We start from the raw sequence: 18,181 nt of genomic DNA, 5'->3' as shown, positions 1-18,181 counted from the left end.
ATTGGAACGTTCAACCCCACAATCAGAGCCTAATATTCAACCCGATTATTTGAACATTCAAAATCAAGCCCGAACATAAGCTTAGTCTTTTATTGATAGGGTGATATGATCATAATTTCAGCACCCGAGACTCGAATGTTGTTGATCCATCGAAATATAACACCCAAGGCGTAATACAAAAATAATTTTCATCATCTTCTATTTTTAAGCCCGACGAGTATTCGATCATGAAGTCAGATACTTCCTACTCTTTTATTGCTTTGAGCGGCACGTAAATTAAGTTGATCTTTATCAGAATAAATGTTCATTTTGCGATCCGGCCTCTTATAATCGACCTGGACAACATGTACTTAATTACATCTATTTTGCAAATTACATGCACTGTAGTCGGCAGGATATAATGCCCTAATTTTTTTTGGTAAGGATATAATGCCCTAATTTCGTACAAGCATAGTACAATGATAAACATAGCTTTTCGATGGGAGTATATCTTGTTTCGGCGTTGTTTAACATCCTACCGAGGAAATACACGACATGTTCTTTGTCTTCATCATTTTCTTGAGTCAGTATACTTCCGATCATTGTATCACCTGCTGACAAATATAACTTCAAAGGCCTTCCGACCTTCGACGGCATCAAAATTGATGGCTTGATCAAATACTCTTTTAACTTATCGAAAACCATCTGATGTTTTTCCTCCCATATGAACTTTTGTTCATTCTTCAGCTTAAGCAACGGAGAGAACACCTCAATTTTTCTTGACAAGTTAGCTATAAAACGATGTAAGAAGTTTAACTTCCCAATCAACACTTGAAGATGCTTTTATTAACAGGGGATTGCAAGTCCAAAATAGCCCTAGCTTTATTCCCGTCTATTTCTATACCTCGCTATCCGCGGTAGGAATCTTGCACTACACTCGAATGCACCCGCCTGCGTACTCTTTACCATGAATCTCATTCAATTCCTGAAAAATATCTTCATCTTGTCTCTGTTGAAAGCTAAGGGAACACATTCAAGACACGGAGGATTATGTGAACATACTATTGGATGACAAGCAAAGCAATCTGCTGTAAATGGGAGTGGTGATATTGATCGCGAAGTTATTCATCACCATGTTTGTTGATGTGATCAGAGTATTCAGCATGGACTTCAGATTTAACCTCCTCCACCCTCCAAATCCAACAAACAAATATTTCCTTTGGACAACGGGTAGAAGAACCATCGAGACGATTGTTTTGTATGCTATTGCAATAGCATGTTACAAACATAAACGGTTTATATAGCTAGCGGGTCAAGATTAGCATGGCTCGTAGAATGCTTTTCCCACGTGTGTTTATCTTTAGGTTGCCAACACTTGTTTAAGTCACGTGTCAATACCGATGCGATCGTGGGGCGGACAAGTGTTGTTTTAAGTTATTGGAAGATAAATGAAAGTACATGATAGATTACAAATAAAACCAAGGCATACGGGGCATGCCATCAACTAAGGATCGGGATTGGAATTGAAGAAGTTCACCACCAAGTCCGATAGAACGAGGCACCCGCCAAGGATACAAGACTTTAAGATAGGAGAAGCTCACCACCAAGGAAAAATCACCAGCTAAGGATACAGTACTTCTTGGCACACCATCATGGAAGTATCCACCTTCCAAGGATACAAAAATCGGGGTAGATATTTGCTTACATAGAGATAAATCTCATATATTCTCAATAGGCTCCTACTAGCATGACAGTTTGACAACATCGTTATTATTTCTGACCCGCACAATTTTTCAATTAATAAGTGCTTTATGCAAAACACGCGGTGATGGTGTATGGATCCACGGTCAGAAATAACCGACGATCTTGTTAAACCGTCAACGAAGCATTTTTCTTCTCAATATTCAAGTCAACTTCCTTGCATAGGAAATAGAGGAACTAATATATAGAAAATACAATAAGTATTAAGGACTTAGAAACAACCCAACATTAATTACATGTGAACTATAAATACAATAAAGTCATAGGAACTAGAAAATGCATTAAAACACCTAGAAACTTGGCTTTGACTCTTGAAACTTACAATATACTTAAGACCCATAAATTATGACTAAATACATTTGACCGGATGCAAAGTAATTAAACTTAGACTTTAAATTCATTTACCATCCTGGGCAAACCAATAGACACCTTGAAAGGTCAACAAACAACATAAAAAAATTGTCTAGAACAACTTTCGATTGCTAGGTAATCGATTTGTAATCTCAAAATTGATAACATTCTTGCAAATCGACATCTAGATAGCCAATCCATAGCAATGAAATTGACAAATTGTCTACCAAATCGATAATTTTTCTGCATAATTGGCATCTTCAACTTGAATCAATCTGCAAAACCCGGTACTCCCGCATCAATCTCCCTAGGTTGTTGAAGATTTGTCCTCAAGTGTTATCATTGCTTCATTTTCAAAATTGAAAGTAGCTGAGTTGCCACAACTATCATTATCGAAGGAACTTAATTATGATAAATTTCATGGATGGCCTCTCCAACGAATCAAATAATTAGCTTCAACCCTATGAAATTCTTCAATGATGGAAACACATCTTCAAGGTTTTTCATTAAGGAACACATTTCTTGGCATAGAGAACTCTCTTTTTTGCTTGTTTTGCTTATAACTACGAGCAAAAAACAATCTTTTGTTTGTGAATGGCTTGCTCAACCCATGTTTCAATCAAGAAAAAGTTTTCCTCACTCATGTTTCTCTCCCCAAATTGAATTTTGTGGGTCGTGGATGGATTTAATGGAACACTAGTGATATGTCTCTAGTCCTTGTTAAATGAGTAGGTGTTTTTTGGGCCATCATGCACAGGTTTCCTATCATATTGTCAAGGTCCCCCAAGAAGCAAATGACAAGCATCCATGGAAACAACATCATACCATACTTCGGCATTATATTTTTTTTCCCCAATGGAAAATTGAACAAGACATATCTTATCGACCATTACCTCATTCCCTTTGCAAAGCAAAGAAAGCTTGTAAAGTTGTGGGTGTTTCTTCATCTTGAGGTGCAATTTATCCACTATTGTTGTAGCTACTACATTTTCACAGCTTCATCCATCAATGATAACATCACACACCTTTCCATGAGAAATGCATCTAATGTGCAAAATGTTATTTCGGAGCCATGCGCCTTCTTCACTAGGAGTAGCATTCAAGATTTGAAAAAAGATTGAGACTTTCCTCGATCTGCATAAATAATTTCATCTCCGTCCTATGGTCCTTCATTGGAGCTAGGTGAGTCCTCATGTTCCTCTTCTTCAAGCTCTTATGTCACGCCCTCACTCTTGAGCTCGCGACATCCCTACCTTACTCGCCTCGGGTCATAAATGATAGCGTCCCAAGTAGGCCATCGACCTACAAAATTACGGCGCATACGGAACGTGCAAATCTCCCCGACAATCAACAACATCGGGATAGAATAGTAGGAAAAATTAACACAGTCAATTCACAAAAATAATTTCATTAAACAACCGGAGTAGATGAATCTTAACCCTACTAAGCTACAGTAAATACATACAACTCCATTCTTCGAAGCGGCTCACTAAAACCTCAAAAAGATACAAGGTCGGGTAAGGTTAATCCATCATCTACTCCTAAAAATCCTACCACAATCCTCTAGGTTGAACGCCCACGGCCTCCTTCACTGTCTGAAAATTGGTAACCACGACGGGGTGAGAAATTAATCTCGGTGAGCCAACACCCAAGCCCGATTAGGACGTTGATTTGCTCAGACACCCTAATAAACAGTCACATCAAGACAGAACAGATATTTCAACCACATGCAAGCTTACCCTCCAGGCCACACATAATGCAATGCGGACTCGACTCAACAATCAACCAACCAAACTAATTCAACTCAGCGCAAAGCATCACAGCACTTGCATGCACAGGACACCACACGTAGTCCATTTATTATCAGATCCGACCCGTAGGTCCAACACACTAGTCGGTTGGTGCTCTCCTGGCAGGACCAAGCACCGTCCCTTACTTCCAGGGACGGCTTTTGATAGTCCATGTGACTCCGCTTGACCAACCGTAAGATAATGATTGTCGACACGGCACGAAGCTAACAGGAATCCTTTAAAGGCTTTGGTCCATCACAAGTCGTGACCGGCATCTAAACAAACGTAAGACAATGGCTGATGCGCATCCAAAGACCGGAAGACAATGATTGCTAGAACCGATCGACTAGAAGACAATGATCGTTAGAATTATTCCATTATGTGACCACTCAAGCACTTCGACAACCAGCCAGTTCATTTCTTGGAATTAGGTCGAATGTTCATACTCGCATGTTCAAATACTTGGCCCAAGGCCATTTTCGTGTAAAACCATGCAATTTTATCTCATACGTGGTCACATGAATGCGTAATTATATCAACCGACACACCGGGCAATTTGGGGCGATTAACCTTTAATCGGACCCCCACGGCAATCAACGACCAAATCCGGCATTCACAACCAACAATTCATAAATCAATTAGTCAATTGCAGCCAGTCGATTATTAATTCCAATTTCAATTCCAATTACGCACTCGTCTCTAACCTATCGCTCGCTCTCGATCAACTAATGCAATTAGTCAAATCAATCAATTCTACTCACCAATTAGCCGGACAACCTAGATAATTGACTAAGCTTAACTAATTACGATCATTTAATCTAAACCACGTTTCTATATAGCCCGACCGTAATTAATCTACCTAAACACCCTAATTAGCTAATTAAACTAAATCCGAACGCAATTAGCATCCTAACCACGAGTTAGGGGCTAACTCACAATTAAACTAGCTCGGGCGATTTCAACTCGAGCGGCGGTGACACGAACTCAGCCCGGCCCGCTACGACGATCGGCGACTCAAGGCCCCACTTAAGCTCGGGGCTTCCAACTTGAACAAAGGTGGTCCAAAAACTTGGCGACACTCCGGGACAGCAGCACGAGACCCGAGGTAGCAACTGACGGTCGTCGGTGGCCGAAACAATGGCTGGCCGAGGGTGAACAGTGACGGACAGAGGAAAAATAGGGGAAAACAGTGAGCGTCCGGGCTATTTTAGGGTGGATCGGGTGGGCCAAGGGCTGGGGAAAGGTTCGGCCAAGATCGGGGGTCTCCGAGGGAGCTGCTGGTGGCGTCGGAGGCGGCGGCGGACGGCCGGAGGCGGCGGCAGACGGCCGGAGGCGGCCAAACAGCGGCCAAACAGAACCAGGCGCAAAACAAGGGCACGAGTTTGAAAACAGGGGAGGCTAGCTCAAGCTCAAATCGAGCTCTACGGACGGCGATCGGCTTCCGGCGACTTCATGGAAAAACTAGTGATGGAGTGCGATAGTTTGGAGTGGCCGGCGGGTGGTGGGTGCGGCTCATATGTGTCACATGAATGCGCAATTATGTCGACTGACACACCCGATAAGTTGGGGCGATTAACCTCTAATCGAACCTCCACGGCAATCAATAGCCAAATCCGGCATTCACGACCAACAATTCATAAATCAATTAGTCAATTGCAACCGATCGATTATTAATTCCAATTTCAATTCCAATTGCGCACTCGTCTCTGGCCTATCGCTCGTTCGCGATCAACCAATGCAATCGGTCAAATCAATCAATTCTACTCACCAATTAGCCACAGACAACCTAGTTAATTGACTAATCTTAACTAATTACCGTCATTTAGCCTAAACCACGTTTCTATCTATCCCGACTGTAATTAATCTACCTAAACATCATAATTAGCTAATTAAACTAAATCCGAACGCAATTAGCGTCCTAACCAAGAGTTGGGGGCTAACTCACAATTAAACTAGCTCAAGCGGTCTCAACTCGAGCGGCGGTGACATGAACTCAGCCCGGGCTGCGACGACGATCGGCGACTCGCGACCCGACTTAAGCTCGGGGCTTCCAACTTGAACAAAGGCGGTCTAAAGACCCGACGACACTCCGGGACAGCGGCACAGGACCCGAGGTAGCGGCCGCCGGTCACCGGTGGCCGGAAAAATGGGCGGCCGGTGGTGAACAATGACGAACAGAGGAAAAATAGGGAAAACAGTGAGCGTCGGGCCTATTTTGATTCGGGTGGGCCAAGGACCGGGGAAAGGTTCGGCCAAGATCAGAGGTCTTCGGGGGAGTTGCTAGTGGCGTCGGAGGCGGCGGCGGACGGTCGGAGGTGGCCGAATAGCGGCGGCACGTAACCGGGAACAAAACAGGGGCGCGGGTTCGAAAATAGGGGAGGCTGGCTAGGGCTCAAATCGAGCTCTACGGACGGCGATCGGCGTCCGGTAACTTCATGGGACAACTAGAGGTAGAGGGCGACCGTTTGGATTGGCCGGCGGGCGGTGGGTACAGCTCAAACGCGGCGGAGGACGGCGGAACAACAACTTGGCGCAAAACAGAGCAGATGGGCTTCGAGTCCGACCTAGGCTGTTCGCGACGGTTTCTGGCGACGCTCGATGGTGGGATAGAGTCCGGAGGTCGAGGGGAAGATGTTATGGTGGTGGGTGGTGGTCGAAGGCGGCCACAAGGGCGGTCGGAGCCCGAATAGCCCGCTGGACCCGTATCAAAGCAGGTGCCGAGCGGGGCTGTTTCCGGGGTTCGCGGCGACGAACGGCCGTCGTGGGGGAGTGGCGACAAGGTGGCCGAGCGACGGTAGGGGCCTGAGGTGGTGGTCGGAGGTGGTGGTGTGGCACAAAAAAGCCAAGGGAGAGGATGGGTGTGTACGGTTACGTAGGGGGGAAACTCGCGAGAAGAATAAGGGAGGGGGAGTCAGCAGAGAGAGAGAGAGAGAGAGAGAGAGAGAGAGAGAGAGAGAGAAAGTGATGCAGCCCGCATCAAAGACAAGCTCACTCGGCCGAGGAGATCAGCCCGCATTCAAGCTCGACAAGTCCTACCGATATCGAAAGAACACAAATCGGAAACCACATCCGCGAGTCCACCCCGTAATAAAGGCTTTGTCATTTCCTACGCATTGGAAGCTTGAGGCTTTGTCATTTCCTACGTATTGGAAGCTTGAGGACACCTTGGGATAGTTATGAAGACGTTGAGAAATATCTCGCTCTTTATGGCTTCTAGTTTCTAAGAACTTTAATGTTTTATGGTTTCTATGTTCTTAATGTTCTCAAGTTTCTAGATTTGATTTTAGTATTTTCATTTGCGTCTCTTTGGCTATAAAATGCCATCTAATTGCTGTATCACGCAGACAATCTTGATTAATGAAAATTTGCTTTGTGCAATTATCCCGAACCTTGAAGAGTTCATACCACCCCCGAAAACCTAGAAGAGTTTTCACTCCGTCCTTGAAGAGTCAGAGGTTTTCAAAAATCTACATCCTTGAAGAGTTGCAGTCATCGATCTAGAAGAATCGTTGTCCTATCAACTTCCTTGGAGGCCTAGAAGAGCAACCATCGAAGACTATAATTACTGTCCGCGTGTGTAAGTTCCTCTCCCGATCCTTTTTTGTTCGAATAGCCTATCCTAGGCCGCACCGAAAAGAGAGAGAGAAGACTTTGACTAGTTGACCATATTTGACTGGTAGTGGGGCCCACGGGTCTCTTAAAATTAAACACTTTCGTCTCATATGCATAATATCCAAGGGCGAAACGGTCTTTTGATAAATCAGGACTGATCGGATTTTTAGCTCAATCGATTGGGAATGAAATTTGGATTTTCATAGGCTCGGTTCGGTCTGGAAAAAGGCTAGGTGCGAGGATTAAAAATCCTAAGTCGTTGCGACTAAGATTTCGCGACCCAATCGAAATCGAACGACATTTCGGGAATTGTCCAAAATTCGTCACTGTCGTTCTTGCGATCCAAAATTTGCACTGACTAAAATTCAATTTTCTCCCTTTTTATTGAATTCGGGCAAATTACATAATTCGAATTCCCGGGCGCCACATCTTCTTTCAATAGAGAGACAATCTTGTCATCTGGACAATCAAATGCAATATCCAAATCCTTGGCACTTGGAATACTTGCGTAAACCCATAGGGTTAGGGTGATTGGAACTTGATGCTCCATTATTCTTAGAAAACGAATTTGAAACGGTTGCCCTAATGTTGGAGTAGAGGCATTTTCACCTTCGTAATAGCCTTTTTTGTTCCAAGACCAAGAGCGCCTATCTCATGCTTCTTAAAGTTGTCGTTCCATCTTAAGTGCAAGTTGACAAACATTATTGTAAGTTCAATAAGGTCATAGTTGGACGACATGACCGAAGTCCACCAAGTTAGTGGACAATAGTTTGCTCCTTTAGCTTAGAAACATGACGATGCATCATGAGATGATCAAATTTTGTCGTATATTCTTCCACAAACAGCTCCTTGTTTGAAGTTGTGAAACTTGAAGAAGGTATCTTGAAGGTAGTTCTCCGTAAAGAAACTCTTTTTCAATTATTTCTTCATCTTCTCCCAAGTTTTGATACAGCTTTTTCCTTCACGAGCTCCTTGCTTTTTCAAGTGTTCAATTAAATAGAAGCATGTTTTTTTAGCTTAGCGGCAACAAGGTTTACCTTTCGGTCATTTGATATTTCTTTGTAATAAAATATTCATTCTGTAGTGTGCAACCAATCCATAAATTCTTCCTGTTGCATTTTGCCTTCAAATTCGGGAATATCAACATTCACACAAGAAGCTTGTTGAATTCCATGGGGCCTTTGATACTAACGTAGAGGAAGTCCTTTTTGACTTGAAACATGACTTCGAGTACCAAGGGTTGACATCCTCTTTATCAAAGAGAGCATCTTTTGAATCATGACATGAAACATCATGTTTCTAAAGTTCGAAGCATTGCAAACTCTCCTGTAATTGTTGTACTTGTCTCCTTAAATCATCCAACTTCATGTCTCACAGGTCTCTTTCTCAAGCTGTAGAAGATTCAACATTTGATCCACGTTGAGAACGACCAACCATTTCTTTTCTTTTCTTTTCTTTTTTCCTTCTTTTAATGGAAGTATCAGATGCGATGCCGGATAGGTAATAGAAGGAATCACTCAAAATGAGTTCAACCTTGAGCTCTACTACTAATTTTATGTGTTGCGAGGGCGGGCTAGTGATGTTTTGATTGATGTCAAAGGAAGTACAGATAGATTAGAGTGTATAAGAATGGATGTTCATAGAAGGATGCAAATGCATGATAGAATACAATTGGAAGCAAGGCACACAAGACGTGTAACACCAACCAAGAATCAAGATCGAGATTCACAAAGTTCACCATCAAAGCTTATAAGGTGATCCACCTGCCTAGGATATAGGACTCAAGATAGGAGACGCTCACTACTAGGGCCCGCAGAAAAATCACGAGCTGAGGAAGGGTCTACCTTCCAAGGATACAAAATCGGGATAGATATTTGCTCACACAGAAATGAATCTCATATATTCTTAATATTCAAGTTGACTTCCTTACATTTGAGATTTCACCTTTTTTTATAAAAGAACCAATATGTCGGAAATAGACTAAGCATTAAAGACATGAGAACTACCTAGCATTATTGATATAGGAACTAGAATACACAACAAAGTCTTATGAACTAAAAAATTCAATTCATTGAATCGCCTAGAGAGTTGAACGTTGACTCTCGAAACCTACAATACACTCAAGGCTTTATTCGTTTAGCAGAAAATAATTTCCAAAAAATATTTTTCTGATTTTTTGGCAATCGTTTCACGAAAAATGAATGAGTTAAGGAGAACATTTTCCTCTCATGGAAAAAACACATTCAAAATTGAAGGAAATCGTTTCCTCTTTTTGAGAAGAGGAAAACATTTTCCCTCATCTTTCCTCCCTCCACCCTTTCACATTCATTTTTTTTATATAATTTTTCTTTTTTTCTTTTCTTTCTTTTTATTTTAAATTTTTTATATTTTTAACTTTTTTTTGTTTTTCTTTTCTTTTCTTTTTTTCTTCCTCGGTTGGTCATCGGCCACAGGCGAGGCGAGCCTCGACCTAAGTCGAGCATCGTTGGATCCGGAGAGGTGAGCCTCCCCGGCCTATGGCCGGCGATCAGCCGCAAAAGAAGAGAAAATAAAAAAATAAAATTTGATAATAGAAAATTATTAAAAGGAGTGCACGGTGGAAATTAATATTCACCACTGAACGGAGGAATAGTTTTCAATTTATTTTCAAATTTCAGTCGAACACCGAAAAATATTGTCTTTTACTTGAAAAACGACTTCGTGAAAAATAATTCTAGAAACACTTCATTTTCCGCGAAAGGAACGATGCCCGAGATTCATAAAGTTATAACTAAATGCATTTGACCAAATGCAAAGTAATTAAACTTAGACTCGAAATTCATTCACCACCCTAATTAGACCAATAAACGCCTTGAAAGATCAACAAGCACTGCAAATGCAATCATCCGGAGCAATTTCTGATTGCTAGGTAGTCGATTAGTAGTCTCGGAATCAACAACATGCTTGTAAATTGACATCTAGTTAGCCAATCGACAATCATAAAATCTACAACTTGTCCATCAAATCAATGACTTTTCTGCATAATCGGCATCTTCACCTTGAATCGATCGACAAAACCCGATGCCCTTGGATCAATTATTTCTATGATTGATTTTGAATTACAACTTTTTCTAATAATATACACACTTTTTAGATAACTTTTATTGAAATTTGTAACTCTTATAGCAAACTATAAACTATATTTGAGTATTTACTAGAGCTTTTTTATTAGAGTTACCACCTAGTTTAAGGGTGTTTTTTTGTGTCAAAAATAGCATTTCATTTCATTCACTTCCTCATGATACAAGAGAAAAATATCGCACTGTAAATCAAAATAAATCCCGGACAACTTCAAAACAAAACAAGCTCCAAATATAAAGAGAAATCATCAGAAAAAGGTAATGGGTTACACGTTCAAAGAACACATATATGACTTCTTCACACTATAATCGGCAATCGATCACCGAACTAGTCTTCAGCAATGAGCACACACCGAGAGCTCCATTTGTTGCTACGATTTTGCCTTTTGGCGGTGCGCACCTAGGTTTGTTGTCCCCAACACCATCATCGAGCAGAGTAAAAAGGTTGAACGAGCATAGATTTGGCATCCGTGAGAGCGAAACCTTCATGAAACTTCTTTGATCTCCTTCGAAACTGGACTTGTTCACCAACGGAACCCGATAAAAGTGAAATCCTAAAAACATACACACAGAATATCTCAAATCTATACTAGATCGGGATAGAAATCTCCAAAAAATGAGAAAGAAAAGCTTCCAGATCTAGACTAAATCGGAAAAGAAAAGCTCCCAAATGGGAAGAAAGCAAGAAATAAGATAGAAAATCAAAACAACTTAAAAAAAGAGAGAAGGGGATGGTGAAGTCCCTCTCTCCCTCAGAAAATGTTACTGGTAGCTAATGTTTTTGTGGTTTTTTATTGGTTTGGGGTGCGTGGGTGGGTGGGTGGGTGGGACACGATATCTAGTTTGAGGTTATTAATGTTTTTTTTTTAGTCACTTATCATCGTTGACTAAGTTGTTTTTCGAATTACCAATTTTTCTAACAACTTTCCAATTCTTATTGAAGTTATCAACTCTAATACAAAATTACCACTTACCTTGAATCACTTAGCATGGTTTTATTATTTTTCTACTTCATCGAAATTTGGTCACTTTAACAAGAATTGGTAAATTACTAGAACAGTAAACACTTTTGAATAGATCCAACAAAATTTAGTGAGTGGCTAAAAAATTGGTTACTAAAGAAAATTGGTATTGCCATATAAATGTAGCCAACAAGCTAGTTAATAAGCATTGTGCGAAGCACGGACTAGCTACGTAGGTGCCAAAACTCCGATGACTCACCCCGGGCGTGGGAGGTTATTATACTTGCCTACCCGGTGGTAGCCAACCGAAGTTGACGTGAAGTCTATCTTTCTCACTGTCATCTTCTAAGTTGAGAGAAAACATTTTTCTTCCGTTGATCCTAGAGCATACCCTCAAATTTTACATCTCAAAGTTCAGATGAAGTCTTTTAAGATCTTCATTAGGACTAATTAATAAAGAAAATTGGTATTATCATGTAAACGGGGTATATTTCAACTTAAGAGGTAAATTGCTGGAAAAATTGGTAGGTCTACTCCAAATAAGAGTTGGTGAAGAGAAAAATCGGAACTCGGTTTTAAGAGTTGGTGAAAAGAAAATCGAGACTTGCCTTTCTTCGTGGATTCGATTTGGGTTCTATAGATTTTTAAGATATGATTGACTTGATCTATTAGATTAGTTTATGCGATAGTTGCTCATCGTACTATGGTGTTTACCCGACATGTGTGGCTCATTTATTTATTTTTTTAACACATTTCACATTTAATGTTTTAACATTTGATAAAAAAAAAATTGTGACGGATATTTTAGCACTTTGATGAACAGGCATCAAGGGAAGTCAAAGCACGCCGTGTCTCTTCTTCCAAGACTGTAGTTATTTCAAAAGCTGAAATAATAATAATAAGTTATTATTAAAAAAATCGTCTAGGTTAATGTCAAACATGCCACATAGGATGACCGGCACTAATTAAAACATCATGTCAGCAATTTCTAGATAAAATTGACCGGAAGGATTATTTATTGGCAAACCGTAAAAAAAATTTAGGACTAAATTGACATAATTGAAAGTATTACTGAATTGACAAATCATCAAAAGATTGATGACTAAATTGTCCAAATTAAAAGATTGTGAGATTGAATAGATACATATGCAATAAATTTAGGACTTTTATAGTAATGTTTCCATCTGCGAGAGATCCATTATGTATTGTCTAGTCGCCCCGTTACAACAAAATGATAAGCTATTTCTGCCAAATCCCTTGTAAAATAATTCTATCGATTGTGTTTTTTGGCATGACCTTGATAGTGCGTGCTGTTCTGTACCTAAAAAAGTGTCCCAACAAGACAACCTAGGACAGTGTTCATGGAGAACCCAGCGAGGGCCGTCACTGCATATCACCTGGCTCGTTAAGCACATTCCACTCCATCCGTTGCACCTAACAATCATGCTCTATAGTTTATTCATAAGAGAGTTGAATAGACCCTGCTCCATCAATGTATGCTCACAAAGCAACCTTCCCTCAATGGCAGTGTCGCACGATCATCCCTCGACGATGCCCCGAGATGACCCGGCGGTGAAGCCGGCGCCGATCAACACAGGAAACACGAATGACCATTGGCACCGGAAGAAGGCAGTGCGGGTCAAGACCTGGCTCGTCATTGACTCGACCGGCCGGGTCCAGCAGATCGACGCCGGGAAGCAGTCAATCATGCGCCGCACGGGGCTCTCGGCCCACGACCTCCGGATCCTCGACCCATTTCTCTCGTACCCGTCGTCCATCACGGGCCGCGAGAGAGCGATTGTGATCAAGTTGGAGCACATCAAGGGGATAATCACTGCACATGATGTTTTGTTGCTGAATTCTAGAGACCCAGCAGTGGTTCCTTTCGTGGAGGAGCTCAAGCGACGGTTCTTGCACTATCATGAAGCCAACACAATGAAGGTTTTCCATCTTTCCTTGCATCAAAATAGACGTTCTTATATTTAGTTGAATTAGTGTTGTGTTCATTTTGGATTAATTGATGTATTTATCACGTTAATGAAAATTCTTTTACAAGACATAGTTGGACTACATATCCTTCCTTAGTCAGGGCATATTTATTCATGCTGATAATATATTGGCATAAAATCTTCGCATTTTTTGCTTGTATGAAGTACTGTCGGTGTGCCAATATGGATAAGGATAAGGATCTCCCTCATACTTATAAATTGACCATCAGTCCCTTCCACAATTGATATGGGATAATCCCAACAATCTCCCCCTTACACATTGGGCCATGGGCTGGAGACAGCGACAACCCATATCTCTCCCGTGTGACTATTGGGTTTAGACTTGTTGGTAACCTCTCCGATATCGGTGTTGGGTGGTCTTAGGCCTCTCTCATCCCACCAGCTGAAAAGATGAGCCTTTTCCTCATATTTACAGACCGACCATCAATCCCTTCCACAGCCAATGTGGGATAACCTCAACACAAAGGTGTGAGGTCAACTCCTTTCTCTCGTAGAGAAGCGTAACAAAAGTAGAGAAACTAGAGTTAGAGATACAAAAGAAAAAAAATATATTGCCGGTGTAAATATGTAACTTATAATGAAAATTATATACGCTTATATGTATTGTTTACTGTACATATAATTGTATATCATCAATAAGAATATTAAATTAAAATCTATTACAAAATCAAAGTATGGACGTACCTTTTCGTAGGATGTTCCAAATTCATGTATGCGATGTCCAATGATCTTTTCTCCTACATCAGACGAGGTGACACATGCTTTTTGTATTATTGTCCTCAACCACCAACTTAACATGTATATTAATTTTAGAATAGGAGCAAACATATCAAATAACTATTCTGTAAGCAATGATTTAAAAATAACTAGATGACTATTTTTAAAAAATTACATATGGTAGTAAGTTTATTTTATTGCATGTAATTCTAATTGAAATATACAAATTATATTTCTACGTTATTTTTAATTTTTTCCTTATTAAATATGTATACATATAAACTCTTCTCCGACAATTTTTTCCTATCCTATATTTTGATTGGACTAATATTTCCTTTAACAATTCATTCACAATCTCTATGAGGTTTCTTGAAAATTATAAAAACAAAAATACCCTCCACAGATTAAGCAAATAACCAAATAATCTAAATTTACCTTTTTTTTGCTTCATTTCTCTTTTCATTTTAAGTGCCTTCATTTTTACTCTTGACAGTATGTGGTATCTTTGTTTGTGTGGTTTCTGTACTCAATAAATGGTGCGGGTTAGGTTCCACACTCTGCAAAGAGGCGGAGCAAAAATCAAATAAAAAAGGGAGAGTTAGAGATAGGACAGACCGAAAAAAATAAAAATCTTGAACTTATTTGTCTCTAGCCATTTAGCCCAAAAGCGGAAAAAAACATATTAAATGAAAATATCTTCAAAGAATATTTTTAGAGGAGTATAGCTTATTTTGAAAATAATTAATATCAATAAAATGTTGGAATTCTATTTAGTGCTTGTTAAATCGATTCGATAAAGTAGGTTATAGCAGTTTGAATCGTCACTTACTTCTTCTCCTTCTTTTCTGCTATAGAGGTATGCCTTAACTTCATAACATGAATAAGCTCCATTTATATTTAATTATTAAATTGATTATCTTGGACAACTCCAGTGCTTGATAGTAAAAGCACAAAAACTATATGCAAATTTGAATCGGACGTTAGAAATTGTTTGAATGCTTACATGATATGTTTGAATTCTTAAATTTCATATCCTATTCTATCGTCGAATCATTAAAGACAATGAGCATGACACATAGGTATTCAAAGAAAATGAGTGTTGTAGCTTAAACCAAAGTGGCTGACGATAAAAGACAAAACATCTTTTTAAGGACTCGTTGAGAAAGTATTAGAGTGATTTTTTTTTTTTTAATTATACGCTCATTTGGATGTGACATCATTGGAGTGTTATAACATTCAAACACAATGGCACATAAGCACGTAGAAGTGGGGAAAATGAGATTTTTATCATTTCTTATGTTTTTATATTTTATTTCATTTACTGTTTGGGTAAATCGAATGTAATTTTAATAGGACTAGACTTCTACAAAACTTTTCTTATTTATGGTGATTTACATAGAGAAATCACCCAAAAAAAAAATTGATTCCAAAAGCGGTTAAATTCTGGAAAGGTTTGAATTAAGGACCTCTTCTCTTGATACCATGTGAGATTTTGGTGAGATAACTTTCAACTATCGTAAAAGCTTAAGCTGTTAGATGAATGCGTGATTTAATATTTAATTATTTTAACAGACATCAAAGCATGGGGTCTCATTTTATTTCTTTGGTAGTTTGGGTTTGAGCCCATGAATAGCTACCGTTATATCACTTTCTTTTATACTTGAGTAATGAAACAGAGATGTACAAGCTGCTAATTATAATAAAATCATTTGCTAGAGAGAGAGGTTGTTGTGATAATGATAGTGCAATCATCTACTAAATGTAGCCCTAGTTTAAGGGTAAACCAGGATAAATCTTATGTCTCGATTCTTGTTTGTCGCTTTCACGCTCCATTTTATTATGGTTCTGTGCTGAATCCTAACAAAATTGTCATTAGGATACATGGGCAGCTAAAAAAGTGAGAAACTTGTGGAGAGGGATATTGTCGACAATTAACATCCTATGCAGCTAGCTATGCCATGCTTGGCTCAGCAGGAAATGATTGACTTTTGCTTTTCTAATTAGATTTGCAAAAATGGTGGCGATGAGCAAACTGCGGAAGAGTCGGCAAAAATCCTTGAAGGTTCACAAGAGAGTGTGGAACGCAATCAAGTGCTGAAGGAACAAGAACAAGAAGACAGATTACAGACTCTTCCTTTTGAGTTTGTAGCTTTAGAGGCATGCCTTGAAACTGCTTGTTCCTGTTTGGACGACGAGGTACACAGTCTCTCTGTCGTTAGGGTTTCTTTATGTGATTAGTCAGTACTTAATGCTCATAAAACCGATCAACTCACGTGAAAATGCAGACAAAAGCATTAGAGCAAGAGGCTTATCCCGCGTTGGATAGGCTAACTTCGGAGATTAGTAGCTTCTACCTCGAAAGGGTTCGTCAAATTAAGGGCCGTTTGGTTGCATTAACTCAACGCGTTCGAAAGGTTTGAGACTTTCCTTCCCTGTCTATCCTAAACTCTGTGCCTCTCCTCTAGCTTGAAATTTCGATTCGGCATAGGATGGTAGTCGCGTCAATCAGAGAGAAACTACTTTTGGGTGAGGGCCACTGGTATCAACCAATGGCTTTAAGCTAATTGGTTCATCGGGCTTACAGGGTATCTCATGTGCTTCTCGGTTGCCGTTATCCCCATGCCCATGTCCGTCGGTTGTCAAAAAACAAAAAAGAAAAGAAATACACTTACATATGACTAGTTACCTAATAACTTAGGTTATATGGAGAGGTGATGAAAACTATGTTAGAAAGTTCAACATAAAATGATGGATGCATCTTGCCTTGATTCTGTGTAGAAAAGTTTAATCGAATATATATATAAATATATATATTCTAACAGAAAGCAATGTGGGATATTTCAACAAACTAAATCACCATACAAACATTGCTCGCGTTAAAGACATATCTCCAGTGGTTACTTTTTATAGGACGGGCCTTTTCCATGTATCTCTAGGTGAGGGATGAGTTCGAGCATCTTCTCGAAGACGATGGGGACATGGCGGGGATGTGCCTGACCAGCAAACTGCTTCAAGAAGAAGAGAACAACTCTTCTTCTTCTTCCTCAGCTACCGTCGACGAAGAAGACGAAGTTCCTGAGCTAAACAATGACAGGCACATACCGAATCTCTTGCTTTGTGTTAATCTCAATCCTCTTACTATCGTCTCGTCATCGAATTATGCAGGCACCACAATGGAGATCCGGATATCTTCCCTGATGATGGCTTGAATTCTCCGCACGGTTTGCTGAATGATGAAATTGAAAGGGTCACGAGCGGCGATTCTCGCAGCGCCTTGTCCAGGCATGTCGACGTGGCAGAATTAGAGATGCTCCTAGAGGCATACTTCGTGCAAGTTGATGGCACACTTAACAAGCTGTCTACAGTATGAATCTCAAACTAACTCTGGTGACAATTGAATATTCTTATGATACCATAACAACCTTTTCGCTGCGAATAATAGCTTAATTTAGTTCTCCTTGCTTTATATCTTAAAGCTGAGGGAGTACGTCGACGACACGGAAGACTACGTGAACATCATGTTGGACGACAAACAGAACAATCTTCTGCAGATGGGAGTGCTGATAACAACCGCTATTCTGGTGATCAGCTCATACATAACCGTCGTCGGCGTGATGGGCATTAACATAAAAATCTCACTTTGGCATCCCCCAAATCAGTCCCAGGAAGACTTCTTGTGGACCGTCGGCGCTTGCACCATCGGGATCATCATATTGTATGTCAGCATAGTTGCGTGGTACAAATACAAAGGATTGTTATATTAAGGGCATGTAGAAATTCAATATCACCCGCAAAATACGCAAAATGTTCAGGATTGGTTTAGGTAGACCCCGTCCATGGATAGTGTGCTACGACTACTGCAAAACTGTAATCCTGAACTC

General features: G+C 40.1%; 1 pseudogene; it reads left to right on the top strand.

The window, feature by feature from the left end:
* The first annotated feature begins 13,125 nt into the window (after nucleotides 1–13,125).
* On the top strand, nucleotides 13,126–18,064 carry LOC115746620 (annotated as a pseudogene).
* The last annotated feature ends 117 nt before the right edge of the window (nucleotides 18,065–18,181 follow it).

The sequence above is a fragment of the Rhodamnia argentea genome, chromosome 5 (assembly GCF_020921035.1).
Source record: "Rhodamnia argentea isolate NSW1041297 chromosome 5, ASM2092103v1, whole genome shotgun sequence".
NCBI classification, from domain to species: Eukaryota; Viridiplantae; Streptophyta; class Magnoliopsida; order Myrtales; family Myrtaceae; genus Rhodamnia; species Rhodamnia argentea.
Note: the sequence above shows the minus strand (reverse complement) of the source record. Positions and strands in the feature narration are given on the sequence as shown.